Source organism: Anopheles bellator, chromosome 1, assembly GCF_943735745.2.
Source record: "Anopheles bellator chromosome 1, idAnoBellAS_SP24_06.2, whole genome shotgun sequence".
Classification (NCBI taxonomy): Eukaryota; Metazoa; Arthropoda; class Insecta; order Diptera; family Culicidae; genus Anopheles; species Anopheles bellator.
In genome coordinates this window covers 25,176,191-25,193,827 of record NC_071285.1, presented here as the reverse complement: position 1 = coordinate 25,193,827, position 17,637 = coordinate 25,176,191, and positions in this window count along the sequence as shown.

Sequence of the window (17,637 nt, the reverse complement as noted above, 5' to 3'; positions counted from 1 at the left end):
GCACGACTGCAAAATTAATTGGTCCGGCCACCGTTATCATTCACCAGAATGGGTTGATTTATCTACCAATAAAGACCATTTACTAGCCTCTCTGTGCTGCACGTACCATGGTACGCCTCGGCAGATAAACAGTACAGTCTTTAGGCTAAACAGTTCACAAGAAACTTCCGTCGTGCCAGCCGAGTGCCAACGTGTTGCTCGACTTCCCGTCGGTCTCAAACACTGCAGGCAAACATTTGTTCCATTCCAGCTTCTAGTTAAATCCCCCTGGAAGGGTCCGTTTCTCTGTGGCTGGATAAAGTTTATGGAACCTATGCACCCTGCAGTTCCGAAGGCAGCAAAGTGTCCCCTGTGCTGGCAAGTTTGGGCAAACTTTGTACTTGATCACCTTGGTCAATGGGCTGCGTTCGACTTTCTGCTGCTGTGCTTCTCAAACACCGAATCAACACATTGCGGACTGCGGACACCCTGTAGGAACCGATCCGGGGTTTCCACACACGACGGTGGAGAAATGAGAAAACTTGTCACACCCGCTGGGGAAGGTGCCGGAACTGGTGCCACTCTGGAGGGATAGGTCCACGGCGGTGGGTCCAACCCGTTGGCCTACATCGCCCCGACGCTTCCCGATTGTTCTCCCCGTGTGCCAGGTCGTGGGGATGAAATTAAAATATGAACAGCTACCCAGCCCCCGGCTAAATAGGAAGGGCTGCCCCGCACAAAGGGCAACCTACACCCCACTTTTGTTCCGCTATTTGCCGACGTTGCCGAGCTGCGCCTTCCACCGGGGCATCTTTTATTTACGTTTTCACCAAAAGCAAATATCGTCCGCCTTTGAGGGCTCGGAACCCGGAGCTTCTCATGTTGCGCCGGTGCGACAAGTGGTCGGATCTCGGGTGGTCGGATCACGGATGCTGACGCCGATGCCGCAATGCGCTGCCACTGCTACGTACGGTTCAAGGAGCGAATATGATTACTTTCCATACGCGACGTTCATTTCTCTGCGCGTGAAAAAGAAGCGAAACAGACAACCGACAACTGACAAGTGGATCGAAATAGAACCGGGGCAGGGCTAGGAAAATAGAGCGTGGAAAACAACGAAAATTACGCGTCTAACGAGCCCTGGTGAGCCCATATCACCCGAGTGATGAGTTCCCGGAGCAGGCGGCGAAAGGTGGGTAGCTTTTTGGTGAATTCATCAAGCGTGCCGCATGGAACGCGAGCATGGTTCTACTTTTTTTTTGTCCTCGGATCTCTCGGATAGGTTGTTTCTGCTTTCGTGTGGGTTGTGTTAAATTACGAAACGAAAAAAAAAAACAAATCATAGCGTAATGAGCACAGCACCGGCAAGTGATATTGGCACACGGCAGAAACCGAACAACTCCAACCCGCTCCACTTCTCAGTCCTTGGAGCATCCATTCTACCCAGCCCAAGCATTACGGAGAGCACCGGTGGGGCGATGTTGTTGAAAGTTGTTTAATATTTTCTTTGAAATAACGAAAGTGGGTGTTACCAAACACCTCACTTTGGTTACTCGGTGGGCAATTTTTAGAAACCACAAGGGACCATATTGCCGGACGGACCGGCAAAGGCGATAATTTAGTGATCGAATTGATGCTTGGCTCTAAACGGTTGCTGGTGATGTATTATGTAAAACTCGGTTACTGAACAAAGCGCTAAATAAACACAAATATTCCCAACTTGTTTTGAAGTTGTGCCAAATAGTATAAGGATGGGGAAAAAGTCCTGGACATTTTTCACGATAGATGCCTTTAGTGATTGATATCTTGTGAAGTATCGATCGTACAGTTTCATGTTTAGGCTCGTTTTAAAGCTGATACTTTAGGCTTAAAAAATTTCCTCGTTGTTTTTGTTTGTTCCATTCGTTTGTAAGTTACAAGGCGTTAACAATGGAAGTCACCATAGAGGATCTTTGGGGCAATTTTGGTTTCGTTGACCCGTTTCAGTTATTTTTAATGTTAAAAATGCGCCTCGCCCAGGCAGACCTGTCATCGAAAAGGTCGATAAAATCACAGAAATAACCAAAGTTGATCAGCATGTGAGTAATCAAAGCATCGGCCAGGAGCTAAAGATTAAGCATCAACTAGTTTTAAGTCATTTGCACAAAACTGGATTCACGAAGAAGCCCGATGTTTGAGTGCCACATCAATAGACTCCGAAAACTCGGTTAGTGAACAAAGCGTTAAATAAATACAAATATTTCACACTATTTGTGAAGTGAAGGACCAAATGTTTCCAGCATTCTGTATCGCTGTGTGTTTAAATTAGATAACGAAACAGATTATAAGAATGGGTTGCCCTTCGATCTCGTGCCCGTCAATGGACCCACCAACTTTGGGAACAATCATGCAACGCCCCTACATGATGGAAATAATTCTTTCGGTCCCTAATTCTTCTCGGCCCGGCACACGTGCCACATGACGACCCCGGGCCCGGCGTGCACAGTTCGTAAAACAGTCGCACGGAAAAAGTTCTCCCTTTTCGGCAGTGTTTTTCTTTTTCGCATTTGGCTGGGTGCGAAAATTATCTCAGCTTTCGCACACCTTCCGCACCGGGGCGAGCCGGGTTTATGTGCCATCGATCGGCACTTTCCCGCTATCGGATTCCAGTTGAGTTTTGAGAACCAAACCGGCGGCTTTCAGCCTGAACGAAGTGAAGGAACGAAAAAATGGGTAAGAAGCAGGAATTTTCCCGTTGCCCGTGCCACAGACCACAAATTGCCAAATTCCGTGCGGCACGCCGAGGGCCACTAAGGGCGCGCTGGTTTTATTATGCGCTGCGCTCTTCACGCAGGCTTCTAAGTGGTATCGAAACCAGACGCCACTAAAAACGTCCTCCCACACGGCTGGAGGGAGTAAAAGTTTGTTATAAAAGTTGGCGAACGCTTTTGTGCGCCTAACTTACCGACTGAGCCGCAGATCCGCACCGGTGCGCCCGTGGCAGACTCTTTAAGCTTACCCGGGCCAGCCAGCATGAGCCCACCACTCACCCACCGAAAAGTCAATAAATCTAAAATCAATTTAATTCCTCCCCGTGCAAGGCGTCGTCGTCCTGCTCTCGTTGGTTGGTCGTGGTCCGTGTTTTTCGAAGGGCTGTATTTTTATTTTCGCCCCATCGGCGGTTTTTTTTTTGCCTGCCACGTCAATGTTTCATTCAAATAAAAACGGTCGCGTCGAGCGACGACGAAGGTAAAATCCTCCAAACCAAAACCCAAGACTAATGGCACTTGAGGCACGGTCGTCTGCATGTGTCGTGAGCTAAGGTAGAGAAACAATGAAAAAAACACAAAATTGTGGAATCGCGGTTCCTGTGAGCTTCTTCTCGTCTGCCCGCCTCCCAGCGCGCAGTTTGGCGGGGGAAAAAACACGAAATCTGCGGAAAATCGAAGCGCCTGTCATGGAGCTGTCATACTTCAGCAGGCGGCCACAGACGGTGAAGCAATTGGCCCGCTGGCTATGCGAAATGTACTCGTCGGCGGCTGTCGGGTGATTGATTTGGTGGAAGGCTCCATTGACGGAGAGAGAGAGAGAGAGAGAGAGACAATAACTTTTTTATGCTCAGCACGTTCACCGTGTTGGACATTCATTTGAAATTCGATCAACAAAATATTCAAATTAATCGCGCCCGTCATGTCGCTCAATTAGCGTTCCAGGCTGTAGGAGCTTTTGTGGTGGCTTCACGGCCCTTTGGGGAGCATAATTGAAACGTTGAATTGCCGATGCGGAACATATTACACCGGTGCTGGAGTCTGGTTGCCAATTTAGTCCTTCTAAGATTTCAGTCAAACCATAGACCGCTGTGCTTGTCAATTTAGCGAAAGCAACGAGCGAACATCGCATGCCCAGTTAACGTTTAATCATTCAAAATGCATAACTTTAGGCGCTTCAGCTAAATCCTCGAAATGTTTCTTGGAAAATTTGTGCCAAGAATGAAGATCAATAAAATCCCAATCCCAGAAGCAGACACCATTAAGCTTTCGAAACCTTTCGCCACGTTAATCAATCAATCGATTATGTCACGCTTAGCACAACCCACCTTCAACCAGTGGGTGCAGTTGATTAATCCCGTTGAATTTATTGACGTAATTATAAGATGAATAAAATGGCGAAACATGTCGCATCGACAGCTCTTATCGCAGACATAACTCTCGCTCGGAATTACCACAGCGTAAAGCACGCAACAGATTGAAACCGAAACTCGTGGACTCCCGACCGTTGCGTCCGTCGTGATCCTTGCTGCTGCTTTAATTATAGGCTTCGGCGTGCAGTGGGTGTGAGCGACGTTATAATTCCCGATTCACCCTCGTCAAGAGAGGCCAGCCAAGAGAACGAGGCCGTCTGGGAACCGTCTGCAGGACCCCGCAGACTGAAGACAGTCCCACAGAAAAGCAGGCCCAAAAAGCAAAACAATGCCACAGTGACTCAAGGATGATGATCCGCGCAGTGCCGCCGACAACAGTTTCTCAATCGCAACGCAAAGATGCACCGCAACGGCAGAGATAAATTATTATTAAGAAAAGCTGGCAGAAGCTGGCAGGGGCACTCGTTTGCAGTCCTCCATTCGTTCGCTTGCTCCGAGGAGGGGTTTCGTGTATTGCAATTAACAACCTTTGGCGTTGTCCTCGAGCGGCGGCCCCTGGCACCGAAGACGCTCGCCCTTCTCTGCAGGCGGAAGGTCAAAGCAGTCAAAGGAACGCGAAGAGAGAAAACCAAAAAACGGCAGCAGCTTAAGCAAACAGCGGAGAGCCGGGAACGGACCAGGAATGCACATGGCCCGAACCCGTAAGCGATTTCGGTTCTACGCTTTTCGTGGAAACCGGCCCAGAATCGCAGGTATCTTCGACGTCGTATTTCATTCCGATTCCGACCTATCGACCGTCTAATCGGAGTGACCGATGCTGGGGTGATCTTCTTCGTACTGGCAGCAACAGCTTGCAGTCGGCGGCTCGCGATCGGTGCAACAGATGGCCTTGCAGCAGCGAAACGGTTCGATCCATAAATAAGCGAACGGATTTACGGGTTCCATTTATCGACCAACCACGAACGGTCTGGGAATGTTAGCGCATCGAAGCCTGCACCGGATGCCCCGGTCTGTCCTTCAGTTCTACATTTCCAATGCGTTTTCATTTGCAATCCAATCGGCCGGGGTGCTAATAACATGGCCGGCACTGTGCGTGCATTATGCATGTCGAATCGAATTAAAACGCTGTAAAGGCCAACGCACAGCCGAGACTGCAATCAGGAGTGCAATTCATAATGGAACGGGGTCAGACATTTGCATAATTAGAATGAAGTGGCCACCGAACTGTGCAAAACTTTCTCAAGCCCGTCACAAGAAGCGCTTCACTGTACAGCATAGCGAAGAATAAGCTCTTTCGAATAATTCGATTATCTTGCCGGTAATATTCCTTCCCGGATCGGGTCGGAATCGTGCCGAGCGCTTCCGTTTGAAAGCACGCACCCAACGGCATATGTTAACGACGCTGTTCCGGCCGATAATCCCATTGTAAATAATCATTCGCCTAAAACGGAACCATGGACGGGACGGCAAATCCCACCCAATTGGGTTTGCTACTTTGCGGAGCAAAATTTGTGTTACGAAACTGCCGGCGGAACGGATTCAGCACGGAAGCTTCGGATTTACATTGTAAATTATTCATCATCGACCGAGGGTGATGCTGCCACTGTTGCTGCTGCTGCTGCTGCTGATGGGTTGCTACTGTTGACCCCAAGTGCCTGGCTCGGATCCGATTCGGACCGGAGAACGGAAAACAACCGGAACACAGCGCGCACGCTGCCGAGTGCCGAGGACGCTCCCGCACGACGATAATTCGAATGGTTTCTAAAATGGAAAATAAAAATCCTCTCATTATTGATTCCACCGGGTCGGCGCGGGTGCAGTGATTGAACATTATTCATGAGAGCATTTCCCCCCCCACCCCGGGACGAGAGACCGGGGTCCTGATGGTGCTCCATCTTCGAGGAAGATCGTGCCTTGGGATGAGCCGAAGCTTTCCACTCGAAGCTGCCCGTGTTTTCCAGAATGCCCCCAGGCCGTGGCAGGGGTCGTGATTAATTTTGAATCATTTCCATCATTTCCATCGACGTTCCGGTGGCTGCGGGACGGAATATCCTCCGGCGAACCTCGGGCTCTCGCTGTCCCGGTTGATCCGGTGTTTTACATCGGAAGCTACTTTTACCTTCCAACGGAGGGGCTCCTTCGGCGCAGGATGTCTGCGGTTGTTTCGTGTAAACATCCATGTCACAAAATCTATGCAATGGTTATGTTTGTTTGTTGGGTCATAAAAAGGGCCTAATAAAGCGGGGAAGCCTCTGGAATATGGGATTTTTCCTTGTCTCGTATAAAACAGAAAGAACATTAACCGCTCCCGTTCGGAACCACAATCAAAATGATACTCATTTACAGGCCGCATTTACATTAAAAGCAATATAATATCAGTCAAATACATGCTCGATGCGGTTTTCGAAGGAAAGGTCTGCTTAGGAGTAGCGGCCCCAAAATAATACGACACGACAGGCGGTGGTCTGAAAAACTATCGGCATCATCATCGCTTTACGCCACCGTGACAATGCCAGCCATGGCCCCGACATGCATCTGCAAACGATCCACGGAAACTCGAAAAGGCGGTAAACGTCCTCGCCAGTGCCAAAAACTTTCAGCACCGTGTAAGAAGTGCTTCCGAAAAACGGAGGCAAAAAATGATAAATTACACGAAAAACTCGACCCGCAACGGACCGGAACTTCCGCCTGCTGAACTGCCCGGAGGGTAGTGGCTTAATAAATTACGTGTTTCTTGCGGCTACTCCAAGGAAAGCCGCGCGCGTGACGGACCGTTCCTGACAGGACCATGGCGCGACAGTGTGACACGCACGGTTTAGCCCCCTCGTCCAGATGGCCGCCAGCCGAGTTAGAAACCATATCTAATTTTCACCTAATTAATTATATCATCACAATGACGCTATGTTTGCTGTCGGTTGCCACAGCCAGTCAACCGACGGCACGGCATTAGAGAAGCCCTCGCTCCTTGGCAAAGGCTTCAGGGCGTTCGGGGAAAATTCGAGTAACCATCGCGCCAATATTTTCCACTTTTTCCCAACCGGCCACTGTGACGCTGACAGTGATCGACGATGGAGGCGCGCGCGAGCTGCAGGAACAGAGTATTATAATGAAACACGGTGACATAGAAAGGGACATAAAATTTGCGTCTTTCTGTGTGAACAGGAGAGGGAAAACGGATCGCACCGCCCGCCCGAAAGGGCCGAGAGAAAAGAAAATCCGTTATTAATTGCATGTTACAGGAACTGAGAAGAAAATGAACCGATAACATACGCAGAAGGCAAAAGCAACGAACGATTACTGGCGCCGTTGGGCCAAGAACCGTTTTTCCGGCAATTTGGTGCTTTTCAGATTGAGCGGAACCCTATTCGCTGCTTCACTCAACGTTTGATTTGTTTGTCGTTTCGCCGGTTTTCCACGACCGACTGTGGGCCATGCTCTTTCTCTTTCCGATCGTTTGAATTTGTAATTTTCCACGGAACTTGCCGGCGGCCGGCGATTGGAATTGGAGCCGGCGGGTTTCAGCATTGAACTGATTGTAGACTTTGCCCCGTTGCGTCGGTTTTGTGATACGAAGAAAGGCACATTTTTACGATTACCGTTTGTGTTTTATGCAGTGTCACATTCATTGACTTATTCACTTTCATTTTATTGGTTTTTCTTTTCTAGTTTCGGTGTTTCCATTTTTCCACTTTTCTTATCAAGTCAACGCTCTCTTCAGCGAGAACTTATGATTTTGCTTATTCTTTTCATACATCACCCATTAAACTGTGTACGTGTTATTTAACGAATCGCTGTGCTCACATTCATTGTTTGCCAACAACGATCGTTGCATACTGAGTGGCAGTGCAACATCTGCCGGAGATGTCCCACACCATTTATGTGCCTCTTTCCTTTTCGTCAGTGCTTTATTACCCGAAATCCATCAGCACCGGCACCGGGCCGGACCGTTTGGCCAACCGACGTGTATCCTGCACGGCCCCGGATTTAAGCGTATGGCGGAAAATTAAGCAAAGCACCGCGCCGGCGGGCAGAAGGACATAAAAATAATTGCAACCATGTGCCTCCGTATTCTGGGCTAGCAAACGACCCGCGGCCTCGACACGACTTTGGACGACGACCCGTGGGGCCAGAAGATTCATCGGGTGTGCTGGTGTGGAGCATGAATCAATGTGTCACATAAGCGGGGGGGGTCCCCAGAACGGAGTGCAACAACGTACGTCATCCGGCACCGTCGACATTCGGCAGATGTGTCACACGTGCCGGTGTCAGAAACGGCTCGGACCAAAAATATGGTCGGCCACAGACGAATTATGAGCGAAGGCGACGCAAATGGAACTCGTCGATTTCCCCAAAAGACGAACCGGAACCACACCGTGCCAGTAGAACCGGACTCCCCGACGGGCGACGGGAAAGAATTTCCAATTTCCTGTCGAGGCACACCTCGGGTCCGTAGTCTGGCCCGTCGTTGGCCGCAAAGGACGTACCGCATAAGTCGGGTGGAAATTATTTTTAAACCGATATCGTCTGTGTGCGTTCCGGTTGATTTGGCAATTCGGTTCCTATCGGGTTCCTCCAGACCTTGGCCGGAGCCGGAGCAGTATTATTACTTCCAGGCACGTTCCAGGCCGGGGGAAGCCAAGCATCGTGCACGGAATGTGATTGATATCACCGGGCAGCCCGGGGTGCGTTTCTCCATTCAACTCCCGAGGTTCTCCGATCGTGTAGACGATCCTCCCGGAGCGCCCGCATGGAAGCGACTTCCGGGAAGCGAGAGGATGTGGTTCCCTGAATGACCCCGGTCCCCGCGGACAGGTTGCCACCAATTATGACTATTAATAGTCCATTGACAGGGCACCAAACACGCACACAGACAGACACGTGCCAAGTAGGAAGCATTCAGACGCTCGTCGCACTGACGTTGTTGTGTGTTTGGTTTCAGTTAATTTGTCACGCACGAACAGTTCACGCTTTGGCATGATTCGTACTTCGTTCACGGTCCCCAAGAGGAGCCCCAAGAGGAGAGTGCTGGTTGAGAAGGGAACGGAGGGACCAGGCTTCTCTTGAGAGTTTTGTTGTTTGTCTTCCAGCTTGTCACATGTCTCGTAGGGTACTTCAAAGCCGGTAACAGTCTCCATATGACGGTGCTCGTCGTCAACATGCACCAAAGACCAGAGCCGAAATCAGTGAATATGATTAATTGCGAAAACACAACCATTCGGTGCATTCGGAGGATGTTCACATAGATTTTCGACAAACTCTCTGCGGAATGGTTGATCGGCGTGGAGATCCAAGGTTGGCACACTGATTAGCGAAATAGTGGAATAGTAAAGATGCTGCCTAATTAATTGGCATAAGTGACTAGTGAGTTCCTGGCGGAGCTATTTATTATCCTTTAAGAAATGGAACTAACAAGATATAAAAATTGAGAACTTAATTAATTAAAAAGATAATAAAAGAGCCGTTTTATCAAACAACCAATTGTTGGGAAATTTCAAAAAACAAATCAAAATAATTTGTTTATCTAGATTTTGTTTTATGATTTTGTACTAAATGTTGAAATGTTGGAGCCGGTTTTGGTGTGTTTTGGGTGAGAAAGCCAACTATTGAACTAGTGAACGATCATTTATGTGTTGTTTCAAACGATTTCACTCACGGTATTCCATTGCAAGTAAATATATTATATTGCAAATTATTTCTTCAGCTAAACTGTATAACCGAAAAATCCAAACCACGCTTAAGGTAACTAATAAATTGGCATTAGTAAATAAACTCATTTTACCTCAGTGCCTCTTGGAGCGTTGCCAACTTGGATTCCTGTTGATAGACAGTATATTGTTCAATGTTCTAAACAAAAACGAGATGCTAAAATTTCAATTTTAAAACATAAAAAAATTAAATAAAAACATTATTTAAAACTTATTAGGTGTATGCGTTGAAATTTATCGTTTACATATGGGGGGCGCTACTGTTGGATAGAAGGCACAAATGTCATCAAATAACTGTCAAATGTCAAGCTTAGGCATCTGTCAACAAATCTGCATCATCACATTTGTCAATTTTTCCATTGTGAGATTGTTATTAACACGAAACCATGTGCGAATTCGAGCCAACAAAGCGTCATTTGCGGGAAGTGTTGTTGTATCACTTCCATCTGAAGAAAACTGCAGCCGAAGCATGCCGGTTGCTTCAGGTGGCTTATGGCGATGCTGTTATATGCGAAGCCACTTGTCGTAATTGGTTTCGGCGCTTCAAAAGTGGTGATTTTTGCACTGAGGACAAGGAGCACCCGGGACCAGCGAAGACGTTCGCAGATGAAGAGTTGGAAGCATTGCTGGAAGATGACCCGTGCCAAACACAACAACAACTTGCAGATGCATGTGGAGTGGACCAAACAACAATTTCCAGACGTTTGAAAGCGTTGGGAATGGTCCAAAAGCTGGGAAACTGGCTGCCTTACGAGTTGAAGCCAAGGGATGTGGAACGCCGTTTGTGCATGAGTGAACAACTGCTCCAACGACACACCCGCAAAGGTTTTTTGCATCGAGTAGTTACTGGCGATGAAAAGTGGGTTCATTATGATAATCCCAAGCGCAAAAAATCGTATGGATACCCGGGTCATGCGACAACATCGACGGCCAAGCGGAACTTCCATGGATCCAAGCTTCTGCTCTGCATTTGGTGGGACCAGCGTGGCGTAATTTATTATGAGCTGCTGAAGCCAAATGAAACAATTACCGGAGACCGCTACCGACTCCAACTAATGCGTTTGAACCGAGCATTGAAGGAGAAACGGCCAGAATATGGCCAAAGGCATAACACGATCATTCTGCAGCACGACAATGCTCGGCCGCATGTCGCGCAACCAGTAAAGACATACCTTGAAACGCTGAAATGGGAGGTCCTAACCCACCCGCCGTATTCCCCGGATCTGGCTCCTTCGGATTACCATCTTTTCAGGTCAATGGCACATGCATTAGCTGAGGAACGCTTCACTTCGTATGAAGATTGTAAAAATTGGATTGATCAGTGGATCGCCTTAAAAGATAAGGCATTCTTCCGCGATGGAATCCGACAATTGCCAGAAAGATTGCAAAAAGTAGTGGCTAGCGACGGACACTACTTCGATTGACTAGTTTGTTAAGAGTTTTGAACAATAAACGATTCAATTTGGTAAAAAAACGATAAATTTCTACGCATACTACTAACATGTTTGAATGCATATTTTTAAAGTTCGTTTTTCGAGACCAGTAAAAAAAATAGCCCTATAACTTTCAACAATTTAATTTGTGACTTCAAAAATAAACTCTCAAGCTGGAAAAATGTAAAAGTTGGAATAAACCACGACTCTTTTAATCGGACACATAAATCAGCGGACAAGCCACATCACTTTTCACAGCTAACCCGGTTACCATCAAAAACCGCTCGGAGCAGCCGGAATTGAAGATTTTCAATTATCGCTCAAACGGAACCGAGGGTTCTGCACCACGTTATTCTTCATATTTTCATCCGTTTTTGTTTTTTGTTCCAATAACCTCCAAAGTGTTTATTGGCATTTAAGCACGAAAAAGTGGCGCGCCGGGCCATTAAGCAACCATTAACATTTATTATTTTCAACCATTTGAAGCCAACCCGTTGGCCCCGTTGCCTAACCGCATTTTTGAAGCTCCAGCAACTTTGCACGAGCAACAAGTTGTGCAAAGCGCCTGGTCATGGCCGTGGCCGGCCGCATCGGTAGATTAAAAAGCCGCAGTAGAAAAATAGAACCCATCGCAAAGTCGTCCCACTCGGGCACACTTATGAATGTTTAATGCTCTGGGTCGATGTTTATGTTTTATTTTTTCCCGCCGCACTGGTGGAAAGCTCTCGGCCGCCGATTGGCGACTGCATTTAAATGTGAGCTTTTCCGCTCGTCACGGTTTTCTATTAGCCGGACACGCCGTGCGTATCTGCTGGACATATCCTTTTTCCGCTCGTTACCGGTGGTGGTCAGTATTTTACGGGTCAAACTTACCCCGATCCCGGACCGCATTTCCCCTCGGTTTTCCGCGTACTAATGGCGAACCAACTTTCGGTGTGGCTTCGGTGGGGCGCATCGCGCAAAATGAAATAAATTACAAAAAACGCGCTGTTGCTGACTTTCACCCAGCTTGGAGTGGTATTTTCCAGGAAGCCAACCATGGCCAACGAGCACACCAATTGCCCACCGGGGTGCAGTTTGTCGGGGGTAGGGAAATGTAAAAAAACAAACAACACAATTTTCATTTTCATCAACGCCCGAACCCGGCCCCTACTCTCGGTGCCGCTGTTCCGATAGAATCCAAAATTGAATTGAACCCCTCCAGAGCCCGGTGGCCGCAACCAGACCAGGCTTTTCACCGTACCTTGGCTGCCTTTCTAGCAGCTTCATCATCATCATCATCATCGTCGTTGTTGTTGCTGTTGTTGCGCTTATTATTAAAGCTCCCGCAGGAGTAATTAGGATGCGCTTTCCGCTTTTCTTAATCTTTACTGATTAGCATAATTTGTTACGAAATGGATTACCGTTTGGCTTTCGCCAAGCCACGGACCACAAATCCCGCTCGGAGGGTGACCGGAGTGCATCGGGTTGGAAGGCAAACAGCACGGAAGCACCACGTTACGCCGGAAGCAGCTTAACCACCCTTTCCAGCCCGTTTGTTTGGCGTAAAATTAGTGCCCCATGTAGACTGACAGTGGATGTGGGGTTAAAGTTCTTGGCCACTCGGGAAGGCGGAGAGGCTGTGTGACCGATTGCCTCTGATTGCCGATAATCAACGAGCTTGTGTCAATATTGCCGGTGTGGTTTGCGGCGTATTTGGCTATAGGTCAGTGTCTAGCACACTAGCTGTATAGGGTCTCTATTTTATTTTGAGTTAATATTAATTCAATCATATTATTAGTGGACATTTCAATCATTGCAGGGCAGGGCAGGTCAACGGTTGTGATGAAGCGAAAATTACAATGAACCTAAATTGAATTGTATGCTAATGTGTGCGGCGACCTTAGCCTCGCGGGATGTTTATCATGATTGGGTTTACTGTTTGCCCGCGTGTCAATAAAAAAAAGCGGAACACGTTACTCTCCATGTAGCGCATGAATTAAAACAAACACCACAAACACGGTGCTCCAATAAACACGGCTGTGGCAGGGTCGTAACAAACATAAAAAATAAATAAAACAAACTGCAATCCTTTTTAACGCAACCAGCGACATCGGACAACGGTCGCAACCGACGCAGCAAACCAATCGAAAAATTCAATCACGTAACCGAATTCAGGGACCCCAACAACAACCGGTCGACAAATAAACGCCGGTGTGTTGGGCAGAACCGAACCGCAACCGATGCACAATTTACAAAGGCCCCGAATTGCACAAACCGCACTCCTCGATGGGAGATGCACCGGCAGTTTGGCATAAAAACGAACCCACCGCACCACCCTTTCGTTGTAGACCGACGAACCTACGACGATGGTGATAATTAATTTTGCATCAATTTAATATAAAGCGATTTAATTCACTCACTTCACCGAATGCATTTTGCAATCAGCCGCCAAGGGACCTAATTCCAGTTCGCTCAGTTATTTGTGCCCTAAACGTTACCAGCACTCGAAACATGCATCTCGCTAGTATGTGTATTTGTGTGTGGGGGGGAAGGAATTGTGAAAACAATAATGTCGAGTTGGTTGAGCCTTTTAACTTCTTTTCTTATTTTAATCGAAATTCCTCACGATCGACAGGGAGAAGAAAGGCGAATGCAAGATCAGCTTCCTCCTGCCCGAGTGACCCGAGTTTGTGCCGTGGTGATATGCCGGGGTTTTCCGGCAGTACCGGTGAAGTGGAAATAACTTTTCCAGCACTATCATCGAGTCTTGCGCACGTCAACTTGTCGCAAACTTCCAACAACTACGGCGAACCTCCGATCGGTGCGGGTGGTGCGCCTGGAGGTCGATTTCAATCGAACGAACGGAAGAAATTTATTAAAAAGTTTTGTGGAAAAGTGTGGAAACGGCTCCGGTCCCGGAAGCAGCGCTCCCGGAGTGTTCGGCAACGAGTTATTGAAATCATTGTGCCAGCATCGCTCTTAAACCGAACACGACATCCCCGTGTTGTGGGCCCATTAAAACTCAACAAAATGTTGTTGTTGCTGCTACTTTGCATTCATCGTACGTTCTGTAGCCGAACAGAAAAACCGATTGATGCATTTTGCAGACTAAAGCGGCAAAGCTCCATTGTGAGACAGTCTCTTCCACCTGGACCTGGCGTCACCGCCGCCTTTGGGCAAACGAAACGGTTGGTCGAACGTCGAACTGTAAGCCGAGAATCAGCACTCAACCGGAAGTTCTGATACACTCCCGACAAGACCGATTGAAGGGAAAATCCAAACAACACACAGCCTTCGGGAAAGCACCAGAGAGGCGCAGGCATGAATGCGGCTCAACGAGCATTCGTTTTTCTTTTCGACACCCCACAAATCCTCCTGCTTCGGAGAAACCCAAGGTCCAAGGATAACGTCACGTGGGAAGTAACGTAAATTGCATGTTATAATGTATAAACCATGATCACGTGGCCCCTGGCGAACGGACTCGACGCCAGGTGCCAGGACTAGATTCGCCACATTGTGTGTACCTCTCTACACCGACGCAAAAATAACGATTAGTGCACTCTCTTTCGCACTCTCGTATGAGCTCTTTGGCCTCCGGCACCCCAGTATCCAATATCCTTGGCACCTTGGGCTATCGGCCGGCGGGAAACTTTCGTCTGGGAAAAGTCTCCAAAATAAAACCAGCAACCAGCGCGTTCGGAGCACGGAGCACCGGAAGGTGTTTTGTGAAGCTTTTTTGCCATTCAAATTCAAATCGCCAGGGTGCAAAAACGTGGTCAACGATTCGGTGTTTTCTGGAGGTTCAAGCGTGCGATCAAAAAACGATTCGGTTCTGACCGAAAAATTCTCGAGAAAGAACTATGGAGAAACAAGATTAGGCCCCCCGGCTCGGCAAAGAGCTTCTCCTAGGAACCATTGCCAAACCATTCGGAAATTGTCATTTTGGAACGTTGTTAAACTTCGTTATAGAATTGGTAGAATAAATTTACTTTCCTTCCTTTATTTGGCTTCTATACACATCTTAGAAGTACACTCAATTTGGCATAGTTGAAAATATAACTTGATATATTTAATCCCAAGAATGGTTAGGTTGGGGAAAAATTATTTTATGCAGTTGCGGAGAATCCTGATTTTTTTAAATTTAGAAAACGTTCAAAATTAAATAAACCAATTTTTACCCAGACCAAAACCCAGACCCAGACCGTTCTACTTGGTGGCGTTGTGGTGTTGTCAAATATAATCTTATTAGCGTAATCCATTGAAAAAAAAATGTTTTAATTTTTAATATCTTACAGATACAGGCACTGGCACTACTAAGCTCGAAACCTCCCGTTCATTGCAATATTAGTTTCTGAACTACCCGTGCCATCAGCACTTCAATCAGAACTGTTTTTCATTCCCCGTTCGACGCAGCTTGGAACCCTTCTTCGTGAGCTTTAATATTAAAGTTCGCACTCGTATGGAACCTGTGAAACCGTTCCATTCGAACACATACACAGACAACGGTGGGGAGCCACTTCCAAAGGGCGAACATTTTAGTAATCAGCAGTATCCGGGATTTATCGCCCAATCGCACGGCCTCCGTCGGCCCGGCCCGACAGGCCGAAGTAATCTCTCCGAAGCACCAAATTATCTTCCAATTATTGCCCACTTTTTTCCCGATGGCGGCCCTCAAAAGTGTTCCGCGAGAAGAAAGTCGTCGTACGTGCGCCATTCGGGCTCCGCGTTCCTGGTGATTAATTTGTTCTCTCTTATCCCCGCGCCCGCGCCCGACTTATTTTGGGGACTCCTTCGGGCTACCAGAGAATATTGCGTTAATCTGCTCTGTTCATTATCATTATTGATGGGACTCAGGACGCCGCCCGGGGAAAACCTGATAGCACACTCCACCATGAAACTCTTGCGCGCGCGATTTATGATGCCGCAACAGTCCGCCTTCACGACTTCATCGTTTGGCTCGATTGGGTTTGGGCTCGAATCCGATTTTTTCTTCTCCCTAACTAAACCTCATTATTTCGTCCGTAAAGCGCTCCCCACCGAAACCCGGGCGGCAAGGACCTCCTCATTAGAGAACGGATGCGGGGCAGGGCAAAAGAAAACTAATTTCGTTTTAAATGTGTCGGGCCGTCTTTCCAGGTGTTGTTGGGTCGGACGGTCTATTTACGTAACGATTTCAGCCCATTAAATTCAATACCCGAGACCGGCTTAGGCTCATTAGGGCTGGGAGTGTGGGCGATATTCTTGGGGACAGGTTCCCCACCCTTTTAATTAACGAAAAGCAGCCACCTTCCCGCCTAAGGGGGAACTAGGCTCCCGGCGCTCCTAATGACGCCGGTCACGGTCTCGGAAACGATTGATGAAGCTGACCCCGACACCGGGAGTCGTAACTAGATTTCGGCCCCGGGTACCGATGTTGGACTCCTTCCGGGTCTAGTCGGAACTCGAAGTGACGAATGTCAACAGTCGTGCGCTCGTAAGCACATTTTTGCCTTTTCGTGAATACGTAATGCGACTCGACACGCACCGGTCCAAATTTCTCCACACAGAACACTCCCGTGGCAAATGGTTGGAAATAGAAGGCACCGCTCGGCAGCACTGTCCCAGGACATCCGATGCCGTCGCTCGCGGAAGTGTTTCCGTAATTGTATTGTCATCCGCGCCTCAGCTTGGATTTCCAATCGACTCCCAAGCACCAACATGGAATTGCAAAAGTCGGTAGAGTTTCGGTGTCCCTTTGAAGTGTTGTCGGCAGAGAGAGAGAGAGAGAAAAAAATGAAGTCATATGTCAGCTCAGAAGTGATATCTCCTCTCTCGGGTAACACATCAAACAGGGAGTTTGTGAAACAAAGTTACAGGAGTTCTACATTGCACGGTAATAGAAGGGACTCGTCGTTAGCAGCAGTTAGTGCTGATTGCCGTAATTCCCTGATTGGATATAAAGTTGCGCACTGCCCCGAATGGGAGGACGATGATGATGGTGTGTGCCAATAAAAGTTGCGCGTGATCGTGTCCTGCGACAAACTTGAGTTACCAGTTCGTTGGAATCCGTCCGTCTTGTCGTGGGGGGACTTTACGTTTCCCACAAGATCTATTCGTTGTGTCAAGGAACGCAACTGGTATAGACGTTCATAACTCATCTTCTGACACATTCGTCTGCCCGTGGGATCCGCTGAGCCCCGCACGATGGTTTTATGTACCTTCTTGCCGATTAATTTTTGAATGCTACTTAAATGGTTCCACATTTCAAATTGATTTAAACGCTTTCAATCATTCCCGCACAACGGAACACTGGCAGGAGTTTTCTCAGGACCCACGCAGGACACGCAGCCGACCGGGAGGCCGGGAGCTTCGCGTTTGATGTTGTTTGAAGTTCTGCTGAACCGCGTTCTCGAGGCCCTTCTGGTCGATTAATAGAGAT